Source organism: Triplophysa dalaica, chromosome 11 (assembly GCF_015846415.1).
Source record: "Triplophysa dalaica isolate WHDGS20190420 chromosome 11, ASM1584641v1, whole genome shotgun sequence".
In the NCBI taxonomy this organism is placed as follows: domain Eukaryota; kingdom Metazoa; phylum Chordata; class Actinopteri; order Cypriniformes; family Nemacheilidae; genus Triplophysa; species Triplophysa dalaica.
The window spans coordinates 7,005,459-7,027,340 of NC_079552.1; the positions used below are offsets into that span (position 1 = coordinate 7,005,459).

The 21,882-nt window shown below is 39.1% G+C and overlaps 1 protein-coding gene across 2 annotated transcripts in view; it reads right to left on the reverse strand.

The window, feature by feature from the left end:
- Positions 1–21,882, reverse strand: part of macrod2 (mono-ADP ribosylhydrolase 2) — a 473,143-nt gene that overhangs the window by 389,015 nt on the left and 62,246 nt on the right. The gene's annotated exons all lie outside the window — the stretch shown is intronic.

The window sequence follows — 21,882 nt, forward strand, 5'->3', positions numbered from 1 at the left end:
TGGATAAAACCCATCCCCTTTGCCCAAGAGAATGCTTTCCATTAATTTTTAATCCCTCTAAGCTTTGCATAGACTCTTCCAGACCCTACAAACATTGCTGTGAAGCACTAGAGGATTCTACATAGTGCAGCATCCGCTTGTGGCTGCGAGTGCTCTTTTGTGTGGTTAGGCCATGTATGACTTATCTGATTGGCCCAATTGGGAAATATAAGTGACTACGGCAGAGAAGCTAAATGAGGCCATTGGAGAGATGCTGCGCTGGGTTTGCAGGATTACATGTATGCATCTAATGAGTATATAGCATAAAGACAACGGTGAAGCCTCTGCTAGGGCCGAGCCACATCCACTTTGACTAAGTTGGAATCACACAGGAGGATCTAGTCACCTAACAAATGCATATAACATTGGTATATGTAGACACATGTATCTCGGCCATGATCGTGTGAAAACTCATACTTACACACATAGATGAACACACCCCAGCTTTAATAACAGTTCAGGGTTTCCTTTAAAAACAGCGAGTCAGATCCAAACCTTAAGTATACTTCACCCTACTAGTGTTCTAAATATACCACGTCGGCATAAATTAAAGTAAACACCCTCGGTGAGGGTCATGGTTCAGCAGTGAACCGCATATATGAATTTTGTTGATGTTCCATAACTTTCCCTGTCATTTGTTTATATGGATTGCTGACTGATGGTATTAGAAGTTAAAAACAGATTTTATTGAGTTACGTATGATTTCCATCGCTCACATTTTTGTGAGTCTGAGGCCTTTCATTCTGCAATTAATTTAATGGCTTACTTGTCACTGATTTAAGTCATAAGGTACTTGATATTGCTGCTGTCTTTCCAAAACCTCCGATGTCCAAATTACAGCTTTTTAGGGAATGGAAAAAAACAGTGCTTTTTAAACGAATAAATACCGTGGTGTTGTCAAAGTTAACAAACACGTTTTATTGTTTAGATATCTGCAAAACCCAATGAAATACATTAAGTTTGAGTAATAATATTGATTTATTGCAAAAATATATATAAAAAAATATAGATCGAAGGTTTCAGAAGAATAACAGGGATATGTTTAATTAGTACACAAATTAGATTTAACTAAAATTCTGAACTTGTGAAACTAGGTTGCTGTAACTTACAACTCATTACTTGATTCAATCAGCAGATGAGATTCTGGTCAGAACTAAAACTATGAAGTAACAGGAATGAGATCACAGCAGTTTCATGTATCAAAGCACACAGGTGCGTGCATGCTTCCGCTATGGTTGCTCTGCATCAGTAAATCAATATCCAGTTTCCCAATACCTTCAAAGTTTTTGGTGTTTTAAAAAACATTCAAAGTCCTGTATGTGAGTGCTATATGATTTTCTGAATGAGTCGCCAAATAGTGCAGAAAAGGATCAATTTAGAACACTTCCCTTAAGTATTGGGGGAAGGGGAGCTGGGCGCCTGCTACTGGGGTGACCTGTGGTGACCCTTTTAACACAATGACCTCACCTCTGGCATCTTTGTCAGCGTATTGTTGGATCTTACAGATGACCTCATTCGCCCTGGGAAAATCATTGATCAGGTCGGATGCCTGTGAGGCTGGTGCACACTTGAAATTCAACCTTGTGAATAGGACACTTCACTTGAAAAACAAGGACAGAACTCTTTCGAAAACATGACAGAGTTTGTGCCAATGAGCTTTGTGCAAATTCCAGGCGAAGAAACTGGACGTTGCTCATCTGATCTATGAGAGAAAAAGCCATGTCTGATGAGAGGTCAGATAAAGGCGGGTGAAACAAGGGTCATGGATGAAAAATGAATAATGGGTGGACATTTTGGACTTCTGGCCTCTTCTTTTAAGCAATCGGTGTACATTTTTCACTTTTTAGCCTTTTGACTCCTTTTCAAGCAATTGGCGGACATTTTTCATCTCTTTAGACTCGACTGCCTTCTTTTAAGCAGTTGGTGGACATTTTTCATCTTTTTGGACTTTTGACCCTTTTATGTTAAGCAGAAGAAACAGTACAGGTCAGGTCAGCCATTGTCATGGGGCACAATGATAAACCTCCAGCTCTTTAACAGAACAAACAGTCGATAAATAATGCAGCGGATCTTTGTCTTGCATCATAAAATTTTAAAAGACAAACTAAAACAATGTAATAAATGCTGCTTTTGACCAGAAAGCCAATTACAAGCAAATGTAGAAGCCACATGTCTTTCAATTATTTTTAGAGTTTAATTTACCAAAAGAGCCATAAGGGAGTTGAGTAAAAGCACCATCTTATTCTGATCTCATTTTGTTTCACCTTGCAGGAAGATGTAGTCATCAACTCCTTGCAAATCTATTCCCAAGTGTGTGATGTGTTGCTCTCATTCTGCCTGGCCTATCGTACGAAGCATTTTCCTACAGCTAAGCTCAAAAACTTCCAAAAAAAGAGCAAAGCTCTTACTAATGAACCATTTGCTTTCTCTTCTCTTTTTGCACCTTGTCTCAAAGTTGATCTCTCTTGCAGAAGCAGAAGAAAAACCGTGGTCAAAATATCAGGCCTCACGTCCCACCATGCATGATACATTCTCTGAAGCTAGAAGGTACAGGCTAAAAAAACAGTTTCTGTGCGCATGTTTGGTTTGTCGACGTGATTTTTCTAGACACCACCTATTGCTTTGACCATTCATTGTTTACATCGTGCATACGTTTCTCTTCCCTTTGATGCATATCGCAAATCAAATACGCAGACCGGAGTTTAAAAAACGGATTGTGTTCCCCACTCCCGCAGGCTGCCTTTCACATTTAGTCATTTAGCAGACGCTTTTATCCAAGAAGCTAAAAACCACAATTTAAGTTATGCATGTGTTTCAAAAGACAGCTGCGGCCTGGGCGTGGAGCTACGGCCACACGTGCTCTGCTGTCAGTCACCGCCGTCACGCGTTGAAATAAATTCAAGCAGTCAAAACAAACGTTTGAACAACAAGACCGAAATCTTTGTTTGCAAAAGTGAAGAAAAACAGCTTAATACACAGCCGTCAATATTTAAAGGCAGTTCTGAGGAGTTTTGTGGATGCTTCTCGATTATGAGTTCTTTACTCTCGTTCCCTCATGTACATTGATTTAGCAGCTCGGTTTTAAAAACTAGTGAGCTGTCTACATGGGCAGCATCTTAACATCGTGAAGTGAATGATTCAGAATGCTTTACATAGCGAGCAACTCATAGCCATGCATGGAAAATTCAACTCTCAATTTATTAAAATAAAGTTAAATATAGTTTGATCCTGCTTTAATACTCTAATATGCATAAGTATACCTGACACAAAAACATTGTGTCATTTTTTATTAATTGAGGAGAATTACTTTTAAATTTAACTTAAAACCCTCAGTATTGACTGTCAAATAACCTAAACTGCCATATTAGATTGTTTTCACCGAGTTTATTGCAGTGCATTATGAAAATTCCTTTTTCAAGAACTCCACTCAATGCTTCCTTACAACTTGTCCAAATTACGACATAAATAATTAAAATGTCTACCTCATAAAGCCTTTCTGTCAGGAACACATCTGTGATGCCTTAAATACAGCCTCCATAGGGAGCTCACTAGGTGTTTCGAAGCTACATCTGCTTTAATTGTAATTTCTTCGCTCTATCACTGAATATCTTACTGAACCTCTCAATCTCTCCATTTCTTCTGTTCTCGAACACAAGGGAACCCAGGACTCGCATTTCTCCTCATTGTGACCAATGACCTGAAACTCAGAGGCCACAACAACCACAATCTCCAGTCATCTTAATGAATCCAATTTTTTGCTTGACAGCCCACAGCGTGCATACATCTATCTCCTCCTAAAATCATCTGACATTAATACAAATAAACAGGGGCTCGTCTATTAAGGCGGCAACCGTTCTGACACTTTCCCGGTGGAGCAGGTTGAATTATTGAACGGGGAAAATGACTTACAACTGTTGTGAAGTAAATTCTTACCTCCAGCCAGCATCTGTTAAAGCAATAACAAGCGACAGCGACTGATTCCTACGGGGTACGATAATTTGATCTGGAGCATCATACGTTTTCAGAACGTCTATTTAATTGACTTTACTAGATGAGAGACATTAATTCACGTCATCCATTAACTGGCCTAAATGATCTTTTAAAAGGTGATATATCTTCACGTGCCCTTTAGCAAAACTGTGTTCCCACCTCTCCGCTGTTTCATCGAGCTAAAGGGGTATTTGTCCAGAACGTCTGCTCTTGATGAGAATAATCATTTCGTTTCCCTCTGAAAGGTCCTGCGCACTACAATCGTCCTTTAGCCCTCCGTGACGGCGTGGCTCTGAGAACGGTATAGGGACTAGCTTCGAACTGGTTACTATTCTCGTTTGCGTGAGGGCCAAGGTTTAAATGTCACCGGCGAATTTGCATGCCGCTAAGGTGACCCGCCAGCTTTGCGCAACTGACAGATGGTGAAGCCATGCTGTAATGTCAACTGGTATATTGGTGGATGATGGTGTTTGTATGCTGATATGATGTAGCCTACTGATATGATACAGCCAACTGTAACAGAGATGTTATCGGATTAATTTTACACGGATGAATCTCAGTCTTAATGTCACTGCAATGTTTGTAAACACTGATGTATTTAACAAAACTGGGTATTTTCCAACCCATGGTTAGGTGTAGTATAGGCAAAAAAGACTGTTTATTTAAAATATTTTACTTAATATATCTGGTCAAATTGAATTGTGACAAAACGTGCACAAGAAACAGGAGTGCCTAGAGAGGATCAGACATGATTTAAAGGGACAGTTCACCCAAAGAAGAAAATTCTGTCATCACTTACTCACACTAAACTGTATGTCTGACTTTCTTCTGCAGAACAGTAAAAAAGATATTTTAAAGAATGCCAATTGACATGTGTTGTGTCCATACAACAGAATTTAATGGGACAAAGGGGTGAGTAAATGATGAACGAGCTTTCATTTTTGGGTTAACTATCTCATTAAATAGAATGATTACCAAACTACAGGACAAACATATTACATTAAAACCCACAAAACTTATTTTGATCCATTTAAATATCAGAAGTAGTTTTCCTTTAACTATCAGTCAGTTTTTAAGTCAGTTTTCAAGAAATGTTAAGATATTTCCTTAAAGGTGCAATCAATAGGATTTTTCTTTAGATTTTTCCAAGACAAAGAGAAGTAGTCAGACAGCTAAAGCCTAATGAGTCACCAAGCTTTATTACTCAAATACAGATCACATTACATTAAAAAAAATGTCAGCACCAAAGTATTAAAAAAGTTGACTGATTTTAGTCTACTACTGTCGACCGGTTCTCTTGAATCAGTGAGAGTGTGCTACTGCTACTTAAATAATTATTAAGTAGTATTAATCAAACAAACCAATCAAAAAGGGAAGGGCAAAATAAAGCCCCGCCCTACACTTTTTTCTAATTTTAGAAGCCGGTTCACTCATATATACGTCATGATGATACAGAAAAAGCAATCGCAACATCTGTTTCATGTTGACTTTGAGAAGTTTCTAAATAAATACTCAAATACTAAATATCGTAATAGAGCTTGAAAAGTATCATCCAGCACTAAAATAAGCATTTAAAAAGAAACAGCCTTTCAAAAATAAACTCGAATTTCAGTTCTATATTTTTCTTCTTCAGATCATCATATAAGGGGAAACCACCCTCCATCAGCTGCACACAATGATCATGATTTTTTTAATCTGGAAAAATCGAGTACTGCCAACATCTGTTTAAAACGTCCCAGAGTGATCAGAAGCTATGTGATAAAATTATAAATTCTAGGAATAATATAACAATATAATTACATTTATATGATTACATACTAAATTATAGAATATAAATATATACTTTGATAATATAACAGTTTTGACAAGGTTTTCAACTAAACATCCTAAACTTTTGACCTGTCACATACATTTAGAAAGAAAGAAAAAAGACAGACGCTGGTAAAAATGCCGTGCAGATTCCAAACATGGCCTGTAACTGTATGACCTTCTACAAAACCGTGAGACTAACACCACCTCCCTACGGGCCTTTCTTACACAACACTTCAGTTGGCATCAATACACTTAGACTTAGACCAAAAAACAGGCCTCTCTCCAGCCGTGGCCTCTGTGTCTCTCTATGAGAGGATCTGGTAGGGGACCTGCTTTACGCCATCCTGAGTGATCAGTGGTGTTAGCAAGCTCTAAATACTGCCTGTCAGTGTTCATCACAACATCGGCCATGTCACGCCGATAACTCAAGGTCTCTGCGTGGCAGCTCGTGCACTAGGTGAGGTGAGATGGGTGGTTTTGTGCCGCATTATAGGAATTTGCTAAAGGTCAGTGAGAAGCGAGTTAGAGCATGTCAATAAAACTCAGGAGGATTTGATGGAGAAGACGGGGTATTCATTTGTTATACTGTAGGAGCTGTAATAATACGGCAGACTCTGATTTTAATACCAAAATACAATTAACTGAAAAATCCAATAAAGTTAGTCGTATACCATGCTTAAAAAAATGACCATATAACCATATACCACATGAGATCAATGGGTAAATTTCACAAAACATGTTTTACAGGTTCAAGTTATAAAAAACAAAAATATGTTGCATCTAATTTTGTTTTGTTTTTATTTCTCAACATTAATTGTCATAAAAAAAATCTTACATTCGTTGATTTCTTTAAATGAAAATTATTAAATTACACTACCAGTCAAAAGTTTAGGATCACTTCAGTTATTCATTCTCCTAAAACGTGTAAAAAATATCTAAATAAACCCATCAAACCATGGAATAAAACAATTGTAACTGAGAATAGTGCATGCCTCGCAGTCTCACAGATATACATGTCACTTCAAGCCATTGGTTTCGGTGCTTGTGTATCACACCAAACAGCAAACGCAGGATTCCAAGCAAGCGTTTCATAGTTTCACAAAAATGAGGTTATGCTGCATATTTAGGAAGTAACCCTATAGAAACTCTCTCTCATAGTCCATCTCTCAAATGAAAAGAAACAAACAAATCCAATCCAATGATCCACTAGAGGAGCCTAAGAGAATAAGCTGTACACGTGAAAATAATCCACATCTCTCTGCTGCTTAAGACCTTCACTATTACTGCCTGTCCTACATGACAAGCGCCAAGACGGCCCCTATATGGACACACTCGCACAAGACGTAAAGCTGACAGCTGACCCTTTACCCTCCCATTCTTTTGCTCTGTCCACGCACACACACTTCGAAGGCCATTGTCAAATGAAAGTGAGGACACACTGACAGGAAATAAGGCGCCGCTCAACGATTACAAATCTCATTTGGGTCATTTGACCATAGACCAAGCAGACGGCACGGGATTCCACTATCTGATTTCGACGACAGTCAAATACTGTCTGAAGACCAAGAACAGAAAGCAGCCAGAGTAGAATGAAATCTCAAACTGAGCCGTAACGAAACCAATCCCGATAAAAGCAAAATGATTAGTGATTTAATGCAATGATGACTGGAAAGCTCTGAAGAGATATTTTAATGACCACAAGGCCATTTCGAGCCATGACTTTATCCCTCACACACAAACAAACCCAAAATGTTTTTCGATTCTACAGTAGGTGGTTTATATAAAATGCTGGTATTGCTATCATTGTAGACAAATTAAAATTGAGGTCAAAATGATAAACGTAAAAAGAAGAGTTTCTATGTACCTTTGTACTGTAAGTTATGGTTATTTTGCATAAAACACAATAACATTTCAGTGTCTGACAAAGGAGGTGGAGTAGGAAGGGAAAGTTTTGAGTGTCACGGTTCTAAATGAGTTCAGGAGCCTGACTTCATTTGAGGACTGACAGCTGTGCTGATAAGAACAGGATTATAGAACGTCAGCAAGTGGCACTGAGTTCAGTCTACAACAGGCTCAAAGGAAATAAGTCTTTCTTTTTACTGAGAGATATTTTACTGCAGGGATGCTGGGATTTTTATGAGAAAGATCTATGGCCATAGTCCGATGAAAAACATGAAAATTACATCATTTAATATTGATCGATGCTTAGAGAACTTTGTCTAAAACCATCTGTGTTGCACGAGTGATACCTCAGAGCAGACTTGTTGAGGATTGTAGATGTACTATGACTTTCTTTCTTCAGCAGAACACAAAAGAAGAAATTTTAAGGAATCTTGGTAACCGAACAACAGCAATACCTATTGACTTGCATTGGTTGTGAATGGGTACCTCCATGACAGTTTTCTTCAGTTTCATCATTGCACATCTTACAGAAAAATGTTCAATATTATCATATATTATGTACTAAATATATTTAATAATTTCCTGTTTTAGTCTTCCATCAATACAATCTGTATTCTTCTGCATTAACTGTTAAGCTGCTTCGCAATAATGCAAAACTATGAAAAGAACGATAGAAATCATTTTGAATTGAAACTTTAATATTTCCTCCAGCTTTTTAAGTTGCTAATTACTTCCCTGCTCTTATATTCCGAACTCTAATTTTCAACACAAACTACAGTGAGATGAAATTCTGTGTTGCTTTAGTTTTGGAAAACTCTACCGGGTTGCCCAGCAGGCCAAAAACTCATCTTCAATTAATAAGCCCATGACTATTATTAGCAGAAAGGAAAACTGGCTTTGTATTAATGGAGTCTGCGATGTAATGAAACATTAAATATCTGCTCACGAGATAAAGCTCCACCATGTCAGTAGAAAATGGAAACTGGAGTGATTTGTGTGAACCGGGATTTGAAGCCACAGGTTTGATCAATGAGGTGATCCAAAAGTTGAGTAAGGTTTTATAAATGTTTGCCTGAACTGCCTAAGGAGTCTCTCAAAAGAGAGATGAGTTGGGATACAAATCTACTGTCGGTCTAACAATAGATCATTTTGATTTTTTCCTTTCTCCGAAAAGACAAAGCCCTCGCTTCCATTTATGCGCTTCCCTGTTCCTGAAAGGAAACATCTCCCGTCTATTATAAAAACCATTTTGCTTTTCCTGTCTGCAACGACCATCCATAAGCAGACGCAACCATTACCTCCTGTGTTTCCTGTGAGACACCACAACACAATGCTTTGGATCAAATGCAATGTCCCTCCACCCAGCCAAGTGTTTCTGTATGGGGGGGTGTGTGTCTATTTTGTCCCCATGACTAGTGCTTGACAATGTCTCCGTGAGTTTGGTCATTAATCATGTCGTTCCAATGTGCGCCGACATGACAACAGAGAAAGGGGGCAGTGGGAGGGCAGCAATGGGTGGCGTCTAATGTGACACTGGCCGCCCCGCAGTGCCTCTATGAACTTGTACGGAACGGTCGGCCGCATTCACGCTTACCAGGTCACCAATCAAATTATGTCAACAAGGCAAAAGAGCATAAGGCACGAAATTCATTTAGCCACTGAAAGAAGGCCAAGCCCTCAATGGGGTACCAACAAGCAGGGCCCCTCTAAAAAAAAGACAAAACACAGAAATTATGCAAGATTATGTGTGGGTAGTCAGTAACTTTTGTTGCGGACATTAGTGCCAAACAAAAAAAAGAGAGAGCTATGCAAATTGAGCATGTAAATCTAGTTTCTTACTCGGGAACTCTGCTTCTCTCACCCTCCTCTCTCATTTTCATAAGCCAGATGGCCGTAGTTTTGGGCTAATTCACTTAGCCAAGCATAAGTAATTCCTCACATATATGCATGGCCAATCCATTATTAGATAACACACAAAAAGAGCAAATATGCTGTTCCATTCAAGGCGGATTCATCCATCTATCATCGAGCCTGGAGGTGGGGAAAGAAGTCTCCTAGGTCAGCAGGCACGGCTTTGGCACATGGTCGGTCCTGCGGGGCCTCGGGACCTTAGCTGAAGATCGGCTTAATTAGCCCTCTGATGACAGAGAGAGGGATGGCGGGTGGGGGGGGGGCACAGATGAGGGTGGAATGCCGGTCAGGGTCCAGCAGACCAAAGGTGTGGAAGCCGAACAAAATATTTGGACAGGTATTCAAAAATGTGTGGGGAAAAATAGCCAGAGTGGATGAGCAGCTTTTCGTCTCCATCTTTTAAGCCCATATCCACTGTCAATCGTTTGTTTCTGCATGAATAGAAGAGCTATGACAAATATGGTGTGCAAATATGTAGGACTGATTGATGTCGAAAGATAACAGCCTACTTCATTACAGAATGTAGTATCAAGATTTACAGTTCAAAGTGACCTATTATTTATTCATCTAGGTGTTGTGATGGTTATCTTATCACCAAACTAAAAACAAAGTCAACAGCCTCTAAAAAACTCATTTTAAAATATATAATATAATATTAATAACAATAGTATACTACTAAAACTAATAATAATAATAATAATGCATATTGTTAATGTTTTTTATTGTATAATTATTTAAAATATACAATAATAGTAAATCTTTACATTTTCAATTAAATGAATATTTTTATTCTACTTAAATAACATTCAAATACATTTCCTCTCCTAATAGAAACCAATCCATTTTTCCTAATAGAACAAAAACGAAAAGGAACATTGCTCGCGGGGGCAGCCCACGTTTTCATTTCTCCACAATCAAATAAAACGACTGCCAGAAAAGCAAAAACTAACATATCAATCAAGCCTGGTAATAATCTGTTGAACTGAGAGGCAGTTAATTTCAGCCGCTTTGAGTAAAGCCTGTATGACAGATTGAATAGAATTATCGGCAATAAAATATCAAGCTCTGTGCAATTGGTCTCCGCATTGACTGCCTGAGCTCTTATTTTACCCAGTGTTTAATCTGAATATTAAGTAGTTTCAAAGCAAAATAAATTCACAGGAAACCCTGAATGGGTTTTATATCGTCCGCGGGGTGATTAATTGAAACCTTAAACGAAACGGCTAGTCCGGTCCTCATTGTTTTACAGCTATGTGTGGTTTCGTGAGACGGACTGCACAAGCTGGCGAGAAAATGGAAGCCGACTGGCTATGCGTTCACCTACATGTCTTTGGCATACTAAACAGTCTGAAGGTGATCTCGGTAAACGAGAAAAGGCCATGTCTCACTCTTTTCTCCGCTGAAGCTGACTGATGTTGACCTCCTATCTGTGTGTGTTTGTGTGTGTGTGTGTGTTTGTGTGTGTGTGTGTTTGTGTGTGCGTGCATGTGCGGGAACACTGCGGCCTTGAGTAAGAGAGAATTTCGAAATTCGCTTGTGGCCGGTAAATCCTATTGTTGCTCGCTGAGCGAATGGCTGGATGGACACTCGATCCATCAGTCAATCCTGCGAATCGATTGTGTCAAAATCAGCACTAGAGCTCACAAGGCGTCCAGGATTCCTATCACCTTAATTAACAGCTTTAGCATTGATCAAACAGAGTGGGAGCCAAGTGAACAGTTGCGTTTCATTAGAATACACCCATTATCTTCCTTTGAGTGAGATAATGTACAGTGGCTCCAAAAAGTGTTTGGATAGTCCAGATTCACTGAAAAAAGCAATGACATTCATTTATCAGTACGCATTTTTCTGAGCAAAATATACAAAAAAGGTCCGTCAGGTTTTGAATTATAAAACGTTATAGTACGGTCAAACCAAAACTATAGACCACTTCAGAAACGCAAACAACACTGTTCCAGAACAGGAAGTTCTCCGTCGTTTAACACTATACAAAAGTTTGAACAGAATACACAACAGAACAGAACTGAATCAAAATGTTAGACTAATCTTTGAGATATAATATATAAATATGATTTAAAAATAAATAAATGAAACCGGAAGAGCTGCTGGACTAGTGTCTAGAGGTCTATACTAAACACTTTTGGGCTAGTGAACATGCTCATAGTAAACTACACTTGAGATTACTCTACTAGAGAATCTACTTGAGAATCTTGTGGACCAGCTGGCAAAAAGTATTTCCAAAAACTAAAAAAAAGCATGATTTACTGGCAGATGCCACTTGGTATGCCGTTTCATCTTGCGGCATAAAACTCTAAAATAGGATTTAATATTTTTGAGACCCTTCTACATCAAAACAAACAATGCAGTGCAGATGAATCAAAGAAATAAGAATGGCTATAAATTCCCATCTGAATGCTATTGGCAGGCCACAGAAGAACATACGCAACCTTGACTGTCTGACATTTACGTGCCTCTCCGGAGAGCATCTCGGAATGAATGGCTTCCAGCGAACCGCCATGTCTATTGTAACATGTCGGCCGTTACTTGACAGCGGCAGCCAATGGGAGCGCTAGAGCTCTTTAAAAACACTCGTTCCACACAAACAGGAGTGTGAGGTCACACTTCGCTAGGGGTGAGAGAATGACAACAGATGTAGCGAGTTGGGAACTGGCACTGGAGCCAACAACAGCAACAGAGGGCAGGAAATAACAAAGTGCGCAGATGGAAGAGATGACAAGGTGCCTGATGTGTTTAAGGCATGTTAGAGTTCTCGACAGAAAGAGCCAGCAGTAGGACTGCGAGAGACAGCCTGGGGTACTATCAGATTAAAATTTGAAAGCCTCATTTCTTCTTTCGTTCAATGTTGAAAAGATGGTCATTAAGAAATTTTATCATCATTTATTTAAATCTTATTATTTCCAAACCTTTTCCTCTGTAGAACACAAATTAAGTTATTTTTAGAAATGTCTCGGTGGTTTTGTGTCCGCGCTGTGGAAGTCAATGTTGTCTGGTGCCAACCTTCTTCAAAATCTCTTCTTTTGTATTCTGCAGAACAAGGAAAGTTTTTAAAGTCGACCCTTGCCTGAAAGTAGTGCGGTTTCATTGGTTTCACTTGTTTAGCCAACAGCTCTAATAAAAATGATACTAAAATGTTTGGTTTGGATGGTAGGATTTGTAAAAATGATTGTCAAGAGGTTTTGAACCAGACTCAAAACCCGCCACATAAATCTTAGGCTACAACAACAGAACTTAATTCTCCAGCATTAGACGCAACACCTCCAGTAATACACTCCATAACTCCATTAAAAGGTTCTGTTAAAAGGTGGTGGTAAATCTGTGGCGTCTGAGTGGCTCCCGGTGCACAGACGCCGACTGCGGCCTCACAAGGATGTTTTTCATCAAAAGGCCTCCTGGGGCATTCGCACTGTGCCATATTCAAGGGCTTTGTGATCCATTAGGCTGCGGAGAGAGCAGCAAATACGTCGAAGTAGTGAAAGCATCTCTTAGCCGAGTCCGTCCCCCCAACCCACCGAAAAGCTGCGAGATCAGTTACTGTTACATCCATCTCCAACCCGTTTCAGCAAACACGGTCATCATTAATTTATGACTGGGGAGGCCCTCAGAAACTCATACAATTACTACTGAACAAAGAGCTTTACTTGAAGCTGCAGCTATGATTTAGACCCGATACACCCCGCGAGCAGATATTTCCCATTAAAAGCCCATTCCAAAGGCTTCTAGAGGACATAAGTCAATAGCTTAATGTTTGCCAGTGTAGTCATTATTAAAGCCCTTGAAAGAAAGGTACGCCCTGCGAGATGCTAACAGAATTGATTAAAGCATAATTCATTTGCAAACTATTTTTAAAGCAGATCCGGTGTTGTTGATAAAAGCGCTGCCATATGGTTTAAAGATCGGATTTCTTCAAACAGAATGGTTTGATTCTGAATATTTACGCATTAGGAAAATCATTAATTGCGCCCGGTTTAAAAGTACATTAAATAGAGAAGCACTACATCTCAAACCTCTTCCTTTGAGAGGTAGAAATCAAACATGATGACCTCATAATGCTATTATGTTCCATCATTAAAACTGCCTAGATCCGAACACACTTTCAGATACGAGTCTATGCAGTACTTTTATAAGCCTGTAGGGCTTAAGTCTACCATTTTAATACTTTTGAAGAATCTATTGGCAGAAATGGAATATAATATACACAACTATGTCTTCAGAGGTGTATGAAGAGTTTACATAATGAAGCGTTACGTTTTATTACCTTTGAATGATTTGAATTAAATGAGTTATTTCTTTCGAGATACACTGCGGGTCCCCTTGCATGAAATTTGCCATTTTGTTTCTACAGTAGAGCTAAACGGACGAATTGCTTTACAGAGCATGTTTCGTAAATACAATATCTCTTTCGGGAAAGAAGCGAAAACGTGGCGATATCTTAGTTCTGTTTCAGCCACCATAGCGCTTTAAATTGGAGGGGTGGAGTGAGCCTTCGGTTGAAATTTGCAACCCAACTTGGCCGGTACATTTTATACACTGGACCTTTAAGAAACACTGACGCTACAATTCAAAAGATAGAATTATAAAGAAACAAACACTGCAAAATGGTGAAGTTATATGGGGAGTAGAGATAATAAAATCCAGGTTTGTGTTCATATACAATAATTTACTCATCTCCAAATCCAACACACAACAACCTTATGACCACGTATATAAAGTGCCTCAAAGCCCGGTCTTTAAACACAGGCAGAGTTGATACTTTCAAAGGCAATTTATTTACACAGCCTGAAGATGTGCATTTCAAAAGCAACCTTGTGCTGGTTTTCAGAGGCAGGGAGAAATAGGACAAATGGACTGACTCCACGACCTCAGTGTGTTATTAAAAAAGATGAGGCAGCCCAACAGTGAGCTGCACTTAATCTTTGAGAGAATCTCACAGCTTAAATATCCCACAGTGACTGACGTAAAGCGCTCACGAGAAACAGAGGGGTGAAAAGACAGGCAGAGTTTCCAAGTGATTGTTGCGGAACCGCTCGGCTGCGGCTGTCTGCGCAGCTATCATTTGCATCAGAAGCACTCTTACCCCAAACCTAAATTACCACAACATCAAACTCAGCGTTTGAAACGAGAGAACGCAAATAAACCAGAAAAGGTTTTCATGAAACCCTCATTTAAATCTTGGCTTGCGAGCTGTAATTGTTTAACCTCGAACGCCATAGACTGGCAAAATCCGCAGAAACAATTAGCAGAGGAAAAAACAACAGGGGTGTTAACTACGTACATTAACATTCTGTCCTTTTAAGTATCCTGTCAGGTCCTTCTAAAGGATGAAAAAAAAACATTATCGCAGAAATTCCTCAGGGGGAATGAAGAATAAGATCACTAAATACATAGCTAAAAAGGACAAACCAAGGTAGGATAAACTACAACAAAGCACAATTGATTAAGCTGTTGACAATTGACTAAAAGCTACAGATATTGTCAATAAAGCAGCTCATAATGTAACCTCTAATGAGTCATTTAGAAAAAGAAAGACTCTAAATACTACGCTTAACATATTAAAAAGGTGTAATGAATTCCCTTTAAAATGTTCCTTAGCACTGGACATATAACTGCACTCATTGTGTTAAGATAATGTACCCCTCAGGTCCTTCCCACCATCGGTTTCAGGAGACAAGGCTCGTTACCCCGGTCAGTAGATCAGCGCTAACAGTATGATGCTAAACGGTCGAAGGGTATGGCGAGCCACAGAGGACCAGTATCACACATCATAAAGCATGAATATTAATTAACATCAGTCTCACTCATGTTTTTTATTGGCCTATACCTTTTAAATGACACTTGCTGTGACAGAGATTCAGCCCATAATTAAGGAGGGAAGAAAAGGCAAATTAAAGTCAATTAGTTTGAGAGGGAGTGAAACGGCAAGTTTGCTGAAGTGTGGAGTGCCAGGGATTGGACCTACTACTTCGTAGAAAATGGCCTTAAACTTAAAATTGACTAATAAAAGTCAGAAAACCCCATAAATAACACTCCTCTATCATAAAGCCCACAGCACATTTGACTCACTGGTACTGATCTAGGCAGTTATTGAAATAATGAAATGATCTAATAAGTACGTTTACGTGAATATTGGTTAAATAGTCATTTTTTTTTAACACTGTAAGGACAGACATTTTTGGTTACCACTTTTTGTATCAGAATTGGAAGTATTTTTTTCTCATCTTCACAATCTTAGATAGTTTTTCACTAGGATTGAGGCAAAGGGATTGTCTTGTCAATGCCTAATAACCTGCCCAAAAGAAGGTAAACTTCTATATCTACATTTTGGAAAAATACAATTTATTGATATTATGCAACAAAGCTATTCTCACTGCGAGAAATAGTAGCAATGAAAGTAGTAATGGAAATCACATATTAAAGGGATAGTTTACCCAAAAATGGAAATTCTGTCATCATTTCCTCACCCTCTTTTCACTTTCTTCTGCAGAACACGAAAGAAGATATTTTGAGGGATTTTGGTAAGTGAACAACAGCGGTACCCATTCACTTGCATTGCTTTTGTGTCCATACAATAGAAGGTTATACAAGTCTAAATTTACAAGAGGGCAAGTAAATGATGACAGAATTTAGATTTTTGGGTGAGCTGTCCATTTAAGTAAAAGAACATGAGACATTACATGTTTTTGAATGAAAGATAAAAACCCAAATGAAACATGTGTGGCATAACATCCTATTTAGAGCCATTAAATATGCAAGTCATTGGAGTTTGACAAATGCATACAGGGAATTCACCCAAGATGTTTTAAAACGCTGTCGAGGAAGGTAGCTCACTAGGTTTTAAAACAAAGCTGGAGTGCATTCTGAGCCGTTAAAGTGGTGGCAAGGGAGGGGTCGTGACTGAGGAAAAGAGAGGTCGACTAAAAACGTCGACTGACCGAGAGTCGGGCCTTGAGCTCAAGCCCTCAGATTAATGGCCTGCTAATGGAGTGAGGTTGTGAAAAAACAACCTTCAGATATTTGACAGAGAGACCGCACATAAAGCACTCCTGACTATCTCAGACAGGGGGCATACTGACTTAACCTCAGCGCGCTTGTGGTACTTATTATGAATAAAGCATAGTGGCAGGCATTTTACCTCAGAGCTGCTGCTAAAAGGGTTTCGGTCGAGGCTGCCCTTGAGGATCTTTAAGACAAGCCTGTCAAAATATGGGAAGAGTGTTGGAAAAAGAAGTATGAGGTACACTCGCTCTCATTGACATGCTAATTACAGAGATACTATTGTTATGTGTAGGAGAAAAGGACTGAGAACGTCACGGTGAAACTTGTGGAAACGGTCCAAAACGCCCGGCGGGCTATCGCCGATCACTCATCGTAGATTAAGAGTTGAGAAGGATAAAGAACGAGACAGGAATGACCTACGGTAACGGATGAAAAACAACTTGTTTGTTTGGGACACAGCGGGAGGTTGCATTCAACGGATGTGAGCTAACGTTCACTTTTCTTGCAAAGAAAAGCAAGCTGATGAATTAAAGGGAAGACAGAATATAGACTCAAATCTTCTTACCAAAAAGCCGTCCATCTCTGTATACAGTAGGTGGCTTCAAGTACTGTAGCACAAATTCCACACTTGTCAAACTGTCAAAAGATCATCTGGCTGGTCGAAATCGAAGTGTTCAGTTGAAATAAGGAGGGGGTATGAATTCGAGAAATAACCTTGACAGAATCAGGGCTGCTCTCAGCTGGCCAATACAGTCATCTAATATTGCATCAGCCTCACCAAGAATTCACATCATACAGAAAATATTTACTCTCATGTCACAGCAAATAGCGGTGTATTTAAAATGTAAAACTCATTCTTATTGTCTGCTTATGTGTTGCAGTTGTGGTATAGCTGTTCTATACCTTTACAGTTAGAGTTCTTTGTGTGAGTGAGTTCACCGGAAAATGTAAAATTCTGTTACCACATGTATAACTTTCTTTCTGCTATAGAACACAAAAGAAGAGATTTTGAAGAATGCTGTTAGCTGCCCCCCATTCACTTGCATTGGTTTTGTGTCCATACAGTAGAAAGGAACAGGTGCCAGTGCTGTTGGGCTACCGACTGATTTCAAAACAGCTTTTTGTGTGTTTTGCAAAAAAGAAAGTCATACAGGTTTTAAAGGATGTAAATGATGACAGAATGTTCATTTTTGGGGAATCTATCACTTTAAAGTGCTCTGATCTGACATTAAACGCTGAGATAATGTGTCGGTTTGGGAATGGTGGGCTGGGCTGTGACATCCACTAACATATGAGTGTTTAAAAAGGGGACATTAATCACATCCTCCATCAGTGGTAAATAAGAGAAAGCACTGTGGCTGCTTAAAAAAGATAAACCAAATCACAGTCATATCCCTACTGCTGGGTGCCAACGTCTCTGCGAGACAAGACCGAAAAACAACTCTTCATTCATTCAACACAACCATAACTCCCTTGCATCTCCCCGAAGTGTTTTAATCATTTGGTTTTGTTAGCTTTTTCTCTATTTCTGACATGACTAGAGCACAAAACTATTTGTAGTAGAGACTTGATCTGTTACCTTTCCTCACTATGAGGCATGTAAGCAAGATTCCCCACAGAGAGGAAGAGATTTACACACGCCACTGAGATGAAGATCATATATAAATAACACGCGTTACGATGACTACGGAGAAAAACTACCAACCACATTTCCATCCATTCCTGCCTTTAGATCTGACAACTCAAGTGCGTATATCCTTTTAACTGTGCTAAACTGCAGCTGATGAGTGGAAAGAAAGGCTTGTAGAGAGAACCGCATGTGAAACAGTGATAGCGGAACCGTGCTGATACGGCCCTCCAAAGGTCAGGATCAGCTTGAGACGAAAAGAAGCTAATAGATGAATTCGCTCATTGAGTCATTAACCTTTACCCAGCATGCCATGAGCTGTGCTCTTATTGTTCTATGTAACAGCAGACTTATGAATATTTACTGCATATTCATGAGCGCTGATGAGCGACTTCTGTTTATGGTGCGCTTTGACAATTATGCGTGCTTAATCAAGTTGTGTCTGCGTCTCGCTTCATTGCCACAATGTCGAGACCTCCGGATACGAGGGTTGGGGGGTTTCAAAAGTGTGAAATTTGAAAGTGCAAAGGGTATTCAGAAAGAATAGACAGCAAGGCTACTGTAAGCAATGTATGCGTCTTCAATCTCACATAAACACCGGCCAAAGCTCTTTTGGACTTAGTATTACTGTGCATTCAGAAATGATATAAATGTGTGTGTGCCGTGCAAAACATTAATAAAAAAACGCAAAAACATTAATATTTAATGCACAAGATAACTTTGGATGTATACAATCATAATAGTAAAGTAAAAAATTATCAAAATGATTTTTGATATTCAACATAAGTTAAAATGGGCTAGAATAGAAACTTGTCATTGTCAGTGAAACCAGAATGAAATAGCAAAAAAAGTATATCTTTTTTATAAAATGTATATATCAGTTTTAAATGTATAAAGTAATGTTTTCAAACAAAAATATATTTCTTGGACTGATGTTAATGTGTCTGAAAGTGAAAACACACTAAAAATAGTGAATCACATACATTAACGCTGCTGTCGTCATTTTTAATTTTAAAAACTAAGCAGGGATTTGGACATTTTAACGGTTCATAATACACGTTTATATTCTGTCCAGGGCAGAAATCTGGATGTGAGCAGTATTTAGAGCCAATGATGGATTGTTTGCCCAGAGTAAATTAACCCTGGCTGGCCTTCCATTCGCATTTGCTTAACTAAGCAGTCCAGTCTCATCACGCAGAAAAACACTAAAACTTTATTTGTGGCACGCTGAAAGCCGATTAACGGGAAGGGAGACGGTGGAACCGTGGCTGGGTTGGGCCCCTTATCTCGACCTGGCAACTAGCATCCCGCAGCAATACTGCAGGAAGCCTGTGGCTTGATGAGACGGACACTGGACAACAAATCACGAGACTGAGGCTAAACGCACAACAGTGCTCTGCGTGACTTTGGGCAGAAAAGCCTGATCGTGCTAAGCGAGCCGTACAAGCCCACAGTCCGTGTCCTCTGCCGGGGATGGATTTATGCTGTGGAAAAAACATAAACACACACATAAGCCTTAACTCAGAAGAAAAAGAACATGTTTTGTACGTAGCTGCTTGGCCTTTGGCTGTTTTACTTTTAAGACAGCAAATTTCTGGTTTGAGTATTTAAGTGGTAGGTGGTATAGACCAGTTCTTCTCAACTGATGTGTAACGATCCCAAAAATAGGTGTGTTCCAACAGAGACAGCATGAAAAAAACTATAGTGAAACAAATAGGTTTATTAACTTTTTTTACGTCTTTTGTTGATGTCATGATTCAGATTAAAGCAGAATGGACAAGATTACAAGTTACATGACACCCATTTTTTCTAAAAAATTAACAAAAAGGCCCAAAAATATGGCTTCCCAAGCCAACTAACAACAACTGGTGATGTTTATGGGTACTTACAATGTTATGTGCTGCTGATGCCTGCAAGGCTGCAGTTGGTGTGGGGGAGATCATGTGGCAGGTGAGCATCGGTATTTCAGTAGTGTCATTAATCTCCAAGTGTTTAATACCACTGGGGGTCTTAACCAACAACGCGCCTCCCTGCTTCTCGCACAGAAATGTTTGCCATGTCAGCATGCTATCATACACACCCCAAGCGAGGAGGTGCTGACTTCAGCCTTGTCTCTGTCCATTAACCGGCAGTTTGGGAGGAGTTGCCCTATCCTTGAAAACCTACGGCTTTGACTTTGAAAGTATCAACATTAACAAGGACTTGGCATCGGGGAATTTGAGTCTCACCCCCCCTTCCCTCTGATTACTAAGCTGTAATTAAACAAGACAATTAATATCCAACGGGAAAAAAATCCTGTTTCGCAACAACATCGGGTCAAAGCGTTACATAGAATTGCTGCTGGTTTAGCAGCTCTGCCTTGAAAACCGCCACTTCAATCTCACGGAAAACAGAAATGTATTGAGTCATCAGAGATTTTAAATGCTATTAAATAAAACAGATTATTTCTGTTACTCGCTCAAGCTTTTAGATACAATAATGTCATATGGTCACTTTAAATCAGAAATCTAAAATGCTATTAAACAAATCACATTATGTTGCTCAATGCCACTTTTACATGCAATGACATAATGAGTTTGGTTTCAAGCTCTATTTTAAAAGCTAGTATACTGCCATCCTAGACAACATTTTCAGAGGGCTCTTCAAACAAAGTTACTTGCCTTTTTGCTTGGGCCGCTAAAATACTGACCAATACAAACCATGCACAGATAGTCAAAAGCCTCTATGTTGCAAGCCTGGAGCTTTACAAACCTAGAATTCTCACTTTGTGTCAGTATGTCACCAGATATGTTAGCTATTTATTAGCAAGTCTGAAGGTTTGCTTACATGAGTAATTTATAGACCAAGCCTAATACATAAGGAGCGAAATATGTGCGAGTTGTGCCAATATAAACTCTTAAGCTGCAGGGCGGAAAAGTAAAAGATTTTCCGAAGCCTGCTCGGTGATCTCACAGATGCTCTAAGCCAGTTGGTTGACTTTTTTTTAATCATCCCTACTGTCCTAGAGTTTTAATATTGTGAATTTAGTCAGGAAAACAAACACTGTAGTGACCTGCAGGGTAAGTCGTGGAATTGGAACACAACATCACAACTGCAATGAAGAGACAACTGTGCTCCTATTAACCATGGCTTCAACATATTTTGTAGCAAAACCATAGCAACCACAAATTTAATAGAAAATGTAATCAATATGCCAAAAAAACATGGTAACTACACTTTGTCTGTAATAAATCCATGGTTTATTTTCCTAAGGGTGTCACTTTCTCTCTTTCTGAGTGTGTGTGTGTGTTAGGAGTAAGGGGGAAGATAACTAAAGATATTGCAACGTTTACAATACTTTTATGCCAACTAAAAATATTTTAACAGCAGACTTTTCTTGGAAACTAAACATATTCCCATGCAGAGCAAAAATAATACTGTAGGATAAGGTCTTACAATATTTCACAAAGCACAAATCCCAAACTGAAAACTGAAGTCCCATCCACAGTAAAAAGGGAAAAACACTTTAAAAACTGTGATATTAGTATCAACAAAACATAAACAGCTGCGGAAACCATTTCATAATTATTTTTCTGAATATACTATTT